We start from the raw sequence: 10,184 nt of genomic DNA on the forward strand, positions 1-10,184 counted from the left end.
TACTAAAACAAAGTTTTATGAAATAATCCTCACCCTTATATGTATAATGCATTCTGACATTTTCTAGTCTAATCTAGTCTACTGTAAGAATTTCTTCTTAATGTTACTCACAACCCATCAAATTGACTTCAGAATTCATAAGTTAGCACACACCAAAAGATATGTACAAGAATACTCATAGCAGACTTTAATGTAAGACTTCAAGCCATAAAACTCCTAAAAGGAAACATGGGCAATAAACTCTTTGAAGTTGATCTTAGCAATATTTTTTGGATATGTTTCCTATGGCAAAGACAATGAAAACAAAAATAAACAAATGGGACTGCAACAACTAAAACCATTTTGCACCACAAAGGAAACCATCAACAAACAAAAAGGCAACCTACTTAATGGGAAAGATATTTGCAAATGATATATCTAATAAAGGATTAATATCCAAAACATATAAAGAACTCATACAGCTCAACATCAGAAATAGAAACAATCCGATGAAAAAAATGGGGAGAGGACATGAATAGACATTTCTTCAAAGAGGACATACATATGGCCAAGAGACACATGAAAAGATACTCAATGTCACTAATACAAATCAGAAAATACAAATCAAAACCACGATGATATATCACCTCACACCTGTCAAAATGACTATCATCAATAAATTGACAAACAACAAGTGTTGGCGAGGATGTGGAAAAAAAGTGAACCCTCATACATTGTTGGTGTTATTGTAAATTGGTGCAGCCAAGGTGAAAAACAGTATGGAGCTTCCACAAAATATTTTTAAAAAGAACTACCGTACGACCCAAATACACGCCTAGGTATTTATCCAAAGAAATTCAAAACATTGATTCAAAAAGATATATGCACCTCTACGTTCATTACAATATTATTTACAATAGCCAAGATATGAAAGCAACTTAAGTGTCTGTCAGTAGATGACTGGATAAAGAAGATATGGTACATATATACAATGGAATATTACTCAGCCACAAAAAAAGAATGAAATCTTGCTATTGTGACAACATGGATGGACCTAGAGGGAATTACACTAAGTGAAATAAGTAAGACAGAGAAAGATAAATACCATATGATTTCACTTATATGTGGAATCTAAAAAACAAAATAAATGAATAAACAACAGAACCAAACTCACAGATACAAAGAACAAATTGATGGTCTCCAGATGGGAGAGGTATTGCAGGGATGGGTGAAAAAAGATGAAAGGGATAAAGAAGCACAAATTTCCATATATAAAAATAGTCACAAGGATGTAAAGTATGGCATAGGCAATAGAGTCAATAACTTTGTAAGGTGTATAAATGGCTAATCCCTATGTTGTATACCTAAAACTAACATAATATTATATGTCAACTGTAATTGAAAAATAAATTTTTAAGTAAAGAAAGGATACTCATAACAGCATTATTTATACTATAAAAAGCAGGAAACAACACAATTTTATATTTATAGATAAAATTAAATGTTTACAGATAAACTGTTGTATGTTTATATAATACACTACTATGTAGCAGTTAAAATGAATAAACTACGGTTACATACATCATCATGAATGAATCTCCAGAATATAATGTTGAGTGATAAAAGCAAGTTATAAAAGTATAACTCCATTTATACAAAACCCAAAAGCATGCAAAACTAAATATGGTCAACTGTATAATTCTTAATGAAATGAGAAACAAAAAATTCACAATTAACAATTACCCTGAGACGAGGCAAAAAAAGAAAGGAGATGTAATCATAGAAGGGCATAAATGGATTGTGTGTCACTGTGAATGTGCCATCACAGCCAGCTCTCCCATGCAGCCACTTAAGCTCAAACTACTTTTCACCTCAAACCCTATCAAAATATAGTTGTCCTCCCATTTATTTCTGCGGGTATATGCCTATTAACAAAACTGTTGAGAAATAAAAGAGTTGTTACCCTTCATAGGCACAATATTTGTAATGTAAAGATATCAAAATAAGCATATGATGATACTTACACTTACAGGAGCTAATGGCAGAGATGTGCTGAACGTTTGCAGGGAAGATACACTCTAACGCAGGTCTGTGACAGTCAGCAAATTTCATCACCTGTATCACCTATTACACAAGGACCCAGAATAAATTCATCAGATTAGATTCTTACTAAGCAGAAAATTAAAACTACTTGCTCAAAGAGAATTAACAAAGCATTTGTGTTCAAACCCATTTAATTGAATTTGCACCAAATGTAAAAAAGAAATAATAGATTTAACCATGTTATTCAGACACCACAGATAAAACAGTATCAGTGATATCTAACATTATGCAATGACAGATATTTACAGAGTACAATGTAAACAACTTAAAATTTAAGAGCATTTAGTTATGGTGTGCTTGTTTATATAAACTTAGCAAAAATTCCAAATAATCTTTCTAGTTGTCAATGTCAACAAACTGGAAATAGATTATAAACGTAGAGTTCAAATAATATCTTTATTTTTCTGTGAATTTATCTGATAATGACCAAAAATGTTAACAGTTAGATGGTGGGCACTGAAGCTTTTTAAGATTTTTCTAAGTGATTATAGAAAAGCTCTTCCTGGAAAAGATAAATAAAACATACATTTATTTTTGTCATGCTTCTAACACTTTAGTTGAACAGAACACACCCGTGAACTTAGAAGCCCTCAAATTACAAAACACACACAAAACACATACATTGTATTCTTCAACAGAGGCAGAATTACTGTCAAGTTTTTTCAGGAAAAAATAAAAAGGACACATAAAAAACCTGCAGTTTAGAAGGAATACTATACCATGACGACATGAGAAATCACATTGATAACAAGGACCAGAGAAAGGAGGGCTGTAAATTCTAACATTTCAGGAGGGAAATTTTTAAAAACTGCTCCTTACTAGTTTCTCAGGGCCTTGTTGTTTCTGTGCTAGAGTAATATCTGCTATTCACATTTGTGACACCAAGTGATCAAAAAGAACTAAATGATCTTTCAAACGATTTGCATTTAAAATCACTAGTTAGGTATGTGATTCATGATAATATAACTGCCTAAAACAAAAAGCATTGATATGTTCAAAATATCTTACATGGGACACTGCCTTAATCTATATAAACAAGCATTCCATGTAAACAAGCTATTCACACACCAGATGTAAACTACTCAGAAAATGAACTTTTTATCTAAAATATCTTGTTTATTTGAATCAGTTTGACACTCCTAAAAGCTATCATTTCTTCAGTTTTTGCAATTGATTTAATGTAGATTTCAAATTCGCAAGCCAATGCTTTTATCCAGAACCTATGCAATGTTGGTAATAACAAATGTTAAATATCAATGATATGCCATATAAGCTTGGCAGCCACCAAGTTTTACCACCCAAGAACATCACGTTGATGATCTCTACATATCATGGAAGAGCTGTCTCATTTTCTCCCAACAAATTTCTCCTTTCTTTCTTCCATGTGATTTTCCTTTTAGTTAGTATTTTTTTCTGTGGCTTTCATTTTTCTTTAAAACTCTCAGTGATAGGAAAACAAATAAAATTTCATTTTAATTTTACTTTACTGAACAATATATTGTATCCAACACAAATTGTCTCAAAATCCGTTGCCTCGAAGAAAAGAATCAATACTCCTTGGAGCATTAAGTAATAATATTAAGACTCAACAAGCTAACTCTCAGGAGTTCTACCTGGGAAGTGTTTTCTCCCCAAAGGAACAGCAAGACCTCACTTGGAGATTCTTCACAGCTGTGCTGACCCACCTGGGAAGAGCCTTAGCCAACACAGAAAAGAATGGACACTACATCAGAGAACACTACAAATGGAACACCGCAATGAGCACGACCTGTACCATTACCTCATGTGACCCTTGTCACATGATTGTTTCTCAGTATGGGCTTTCTACATCATTGGACACCATTTCTTAGTTAATAAGTTTACCATTTGATAGAATTCTCTAAGTGCATTTACAATTCTGTTAACATTTATTTTTTTGTTGCCAGAATTATTCTCTGTTTTATGTAGGGCTTCTTTATTTTGGGTTATAAACAATTTTAATCTAATTCTATAAATAATCTAATTCAATAATCTAATCATAAATAGTTGCTTATATTGTCCTAAGTTGCCCATATATGTGCACTTCTGTGTGATTAAAATTCCCATATAAACCATCAATATTCAAAAGTCTGGTATCATTTTATAGGAAGTCTGCAGACTAGCAATAAAAATGTAATTAAGATGTATATAAGATCTGAGTGCAAATATATTTGGGTGTATATGTATATGTTTTTTTCTAAAGAAAGAAAAACAGCTATGGCAAAATGACTTCTGTTTTAATTTCTTCTTTTATGTTATCTGAATTTTTCAATTTTTCCACAGAGCATTATTACTTTTATAAAAGAAAGAGATTTTTAAGTTAAAAAAAACCTAAGAAATGAGTTGTGCCTGTTACAAAGCTAAACAATGTACAAGCAGAATATAATAATTATTCATATAGAAAAAGGCAATGAAACATTTTCAACATCTTTAACCTTGTATGTTTAGGAAGAGAGAGGTAAGGAATAATTTGTCCAAAATCTGTTTCCTGCAGGTGACCTCCCAAAAAAAGGGCTGACCTCGCACAAAGCTCTATGGAAATTGGCTATGGCCAAGTGCTTAACAGCAGGCAAACCCGGTCATTAGCACGGTTTGGACTCCAGCTCCCTGTCAGGTCAGGAAAAGGACTTGTGATCCCTTTCACACAGATGAGGCTAATCTGGCTGAGAGTCTGTCGCTTCATACACTGCCACTGCACTGCTTAGACCCCAGGACCTAGACCACCCTGAGAGACTGATGGCACCACCACCAACAACACAATGTGAGCTGGCAGTTTAGCGCTGGAGACAGGCTCTGTAATGTCATCCTGCTGTTATACCCCAGGACCTAATCACACCAGGGGCCCAGAATTATGCAGCTCAATAGTCCCACGGGATTAGGGTCCCCGCCCACACCTGCCTCCCCCCCCAGCATGTTTATACATGCATTTGAGGAAACAAAATATAATGTAGGTAGTTTATGTTTACCATGCATACTAGCCTGGGGGTCAAAACTGGAACATGAAGGCAGCCTTACAAAAAAATAATTCTCTAGCTTAACCACCCCATATTTCACAAAAACTCTAATCTTCCAATTCTTCCCAGAGAGATCTGAAAGTCTACAGACCTTGTGTAGTAGGCCGTCTGCTAATCCTGTTATCTACACTTTACATCGAGTTTTCCTTCTCCTGCTCCATTTCAAGGTGGCCTGTCACTGTAATAGCAGAAGAGCGAGCTCCTGCCAGGGTCCCCCAAAGCTACTGTTGCCACTGGTGTTGCACATTTTCTCTGCTGAAGTCAGAGTAATGACGTTCACACTAGCTCCCTCTATACCAAGGATGCTGCAAGTACACGTAGGATAGAAAAAAGCAAGAAGGTCCCAAAAGTCCAATGTCTGGATCATGCAAAGATGAATCCTGTAATGGATTCATTAGAGATGAATACGGTCCAAACAAAAATCATATTTGTTCTTAGACAACCACTATTAGAGATAAAAATGGATGAATAAGACACACACTTGTCCTCAAGGCATCATCTACGAGGAAGCTAAGGTATGCCATAAACATAAGATAAGCTATGGCATAAGCCTCATAGGAAGGTACACAGTAAGAAGGCATTTTCCAATTGTGAAAATCAAGGAAAGCTGAGTGGAGAAGACAGTCTCTGGAGATGGATGGGAGAGGACTTTCCTGAAAGAACAACAGCCCCTGGTCTACTTTGCCTGAACCCTAGAACCCATATTGCTCAATAGTAGGAATATATCCCAGAAAAGTATGTCGGGGCAGATCCTTGAAAGCTCTGGATATCAGACTATCTAAATGTCCCCCTTACCCTCACCATCAGGTACTAACTCCTCCTCTTGGCTGATAACTTACCAGCCCTCTGCTTCCACTCCAGCCCCATCCTAACCTCCCCCCACCCTTTACACTCTACATTCTAGCCAAACTGTTTGGTTTCCTGAATGTGTCCTGTTCTCCCTGACCTGTGGACCTATACACATATTACCCTACCTTTCTGGAAAACTCTCCACCCTTTTCCTTCTCTCAACCCCTCCACCTCTGGCCTAGCTAATTCACACTCATTTCTCAGGCCCAACTTGGGCCAGATTTTTCACAGGAAGCCTTGTCTGATCACTAGTTCTCAGTAAGGTGCACCACTTGCACCTGAACATCCCTTATCACACTGTTCTTTAGGTACCTGTTTGTTTTCCACGAGTCTGTAAGCTCTTCTAGAACAATGATTGTGCCTTACTTCGCCATTTTATCCCCAGGGCTTAACACAATGCTTGACATACAATCCACAAATAATTCTGGACTGAAAAAGTAATGGATAAACAAATAACAAAATAAATATTTGACAAATCAAACTATTTTAAAAATACATAGAAACTGGAGTGAATAAATGATAGCAGCAGATATTTTAGTGGTTATTCAACAACATCGTTGAAACATGAAACACTTTATTAATGATGTATGTTTCATGACTAGATGGTTCTTTAACAAATAGTATTTGCTAGAGGGAAAATTCCATGCAGTTGCCAGGTTATTTAACTTCCATGCATCCTATCTCAGAGTTTTAATAAGCTTTCTACCTCTGACTCTGTGGTATGACTGCAAAAGATAAAATTCTGCTGATGGCTTCATATTTCAGAAATCTTCAATGATGTGTCATGGTTAAAACTCCTCTTCTCAAATTCCCCAGGAGAATCAAAAGTCTACCATCTCCCAGGGTTGACAAAATTATAATGTAATGTGGGCTTAAAATTTATGAATGTTTATACTGAGAAAACTGTGGGAGAACTATACTTACAATTTAAAGGAGGGAGTGTTGTGGTAAAGTAAAATGTAGGCCTTTTAGAGAGAAATTGAGTTCAAAAGCAAGAAGAACTTAAAGAACAAGAAACTGAAATTCTACAAGGTGCATAGAGATATCCAGAAGTGCCATGATACATTGAAAACTGGGGAACAGAATGAGACTAGGAAAGCAAAGAAATAAAATAATTTAAAAGGACTTCCATAAGAAGGGAAAAAATAAATTGCTACTCAAACTATCAGAGAACAGCTTATAGTTAAGAAAAACAAAGAACTTTGCTGCTTTAGAAAGGAATATAGGACTTATATAAGATTAAAATGCTTACAGACAAAGCTATTTCAATGTGGAAACAGATGCTAAACCTGGGTCCAAGAAAGAAAAACTGACCAGAAAATTAAGTGTGTCATACTTGGACAGCAAATCATAGAAACAAACCAAGAGTTGTAGACTAGAACAGAAGAGCATGTGTAAACAAAGCAGCATATCAGAATGAGGCTGTGTATTGGAAACTTATACAGGTTATAGACAACTGATATCCCAAGAGCTCCACAAACAGCAGTAAAGGATCATTATACATAGGGGACCATATAATTTATCATTCAAACTGGGAAGCTTTCAGGGTATAAGGAGGTCCTACTAATAATTAAACTGGTCCTTAATTAAGTTAAAATTGTCTCAAACTGAGACGTAGGGTCAACTTAATTACATATTAAACCCCTATATTAGGCCAGAGAAACATTTTGAAGAAAGGACACCCAACTTGAACTCTTCAGAGAAAACACTTAACTTCTTTGAGGAGGTGGCTAAAAGCTACCCCACCAGAAGAGACTTGGAGAGCCTTCTGCTTAGGAGCTGACCTAGATGCATGTGACTGTGTGTGTAATGTCCTATATTATTGGGCATGCACAATATTTGCACAACTTGTAAATAATTTGCGTCTGAAATTTCTCAATGTTTATACGCCTTTTCTTGTTTTGTCTAAGTTGGTGACGTCTGTGAAAGTTTAACGTCCTAAATGTCAGGAATTTTTTTCTGTTTCCTGTATTCAGGCTTAGCCTGTGTTGCTACTACATAATCCATGGGGCGGGGGGGCCGGGAGGATATGAAGTTTACCTCCACCTGTGACGAAATCTCTTATTATAGCTCATGGATTAACCACTATCATTTTCTTAAGTGTGGCACATTACGGTATGTGCGGTGATGCAGCACAGATGTCCACTTGGAGTATGTATAGGTCAGAGTCCCAACACTCAGAAAGGGTGAATGATTAGAGTTTAATGAAGGGCCATTAACAAAGGTATGGGCAGAGGGAAAGGCAACCAAACGGATGATAAAAACACTCAGTCCTGACACGACCACCACCCTTAGGCTTGAAAGGGCAAAGGGAAAGAGACATGATAGGAACCTGGAAAAAGCCATAACTTTAGGAGAGACACCAGACAGGAGTCATGACTTTTGGTAGAGGAACACAGCCAACGGTCAACCCACAATCATGAGGTGGGGAAAGCTATAGAATAAAAACCCCAAATTCTCTTTTCCTCCAGTCATCCACTATCTGGTTGGTACTTCCCTTTGGCCTAACTCATAAGTCAAGAGTGACTAGCTGATAATAATCCATAGAGATCAGCCTCCTGGGTGACAGAGAAGAATGGAGAAGACTACATAATAGAACTAGGAATACAAATGGAGAACATCCAGCAGAATTTAATTGAATACTGTAAATGCCAATATTACTATAGTCTAGATAGGTCACATACATCCTTTAAGTTCATAAGTGAAAACTAAGAACAATTTGATCTTCACAGGGATAACAGAGATAGAGCAGGTGTTGTTAGTATGATCTGCATCTTACAGATAAAGAAATAATGGACAGAGAGGAGAAATTACCTGCCTGAATCATCTGAAAAAGATGAAAAATGTCACTGTGTCTATGGACCTGTCAGAGAGCTGACTATTTCCCAAGCTAAGCTTCTACATCTAAACCCAGAGTTCTTCCCATTTGGCATTAACAACATAAGCTGAAATAATTCCCGTCATGTGGCAGAAGAAGACTGAAAGCCAATGACCCAAGCATGCACCAACAGAGATCCACAGAATGAAGGTGTTGTCTCTGCCTTCCAGCGGCTCCCAGTGCACAGACAGGAAAGAACATCACTCAGAAAATTTAGGAAGACTATCAATCAGTAAACAGCTTGCCTCTAGCACCTACTATGCACTAAATGAAAAGTACGTAAAACTTTTGTGGCTGCAATTAATCATTTTATTTTTGTGGTCATTTGTTATTATGGTTTGTGGTTTGTATGCTCAAAAGATTGATGGCAAGTTGTCAAGACTGATTCACAATAAAATAATGGTTGACACAACAGAGTGTGCATGGCCAATGTAATATTAAAAAGAATGGCTATTAGCAACAAGATAAATAACAAGTGTTGGAAAGGCTGTGGAGAAAAAGGAACCCTCATACACTGCTGGTGGAAATACAAATTGATACAGCCACTATGGAAAATAGCATAGAGGTTCCTCGAAAAATTAAGAAGAGAGTTAACCGTATGACTCAGCAATCCCTCTTCTGGGTATCTACTGAAATATTTGAAAACATTTATTCATAAAGATATATGTATCCCTGTGTTCATTGCAGCATTATTCATGGTGGCCAAGACATGGAATCAACCTAAGTGTCCTTCAATGGACAATTGGATAAAGAAGATATGGTACATATATACAATGGAATACTACTCTGCCATAAGAAAAGATGGAATACTGCCATTTGAGACAACATGGATGGGTCTTGAGAATTTCATACTAAGAGAAATAAATCACATGGAAAAAGTCAAGAACTATATGATTTCACTCATATTTAGGATATAAAACTGAAAGCACCGAAAGAACAAAGAAATCAAACAAATAAATAAAAACTCATAGACAGATGACCATACAGTGGTTACCAGAGGGAAAGAGGGTAGAGGGGGAGGTAGAAGAGGATAAAGAGGGTCAAATATATGATGACGAAGGAGACTTGACTTTGGGTGGTTAACACATTGCAATATACAGATGAGGTATTATAGAATTGTACACTTGATACCTATATAATTTTATTAACCAATGTCACCCCAATAAATTTAATAAAATTTACTTTTTTAAAAAAAAACAGTCCTTGGTAAGTATCCATCTTAGGTCCCCTCATATAGATCTCTGTTGCCAGCCTCAAGTTCTGCTGGTGGCAGTGGCAGTAAAAGTTGGTATTTACTACCCATTCTGGAAGGCAGAGACAATGCCTTCATTCTGTAGCTCTCT

This window comes from Rhinolophus sinicus, linkage group LG03, assembly GCF_036562045.2.
Source record: "Rhinolophus sinicus isolate RSC01 linkage group LG03, ASM3656204v1, whole genome shotgun sequence".
Lineage (NCBI taxonomy): Eukaryota > Metazoa > Chordata > Mammalia > Chiroptera > Rhinolophidae > Rhinolophus > Rhinolophus sinicus.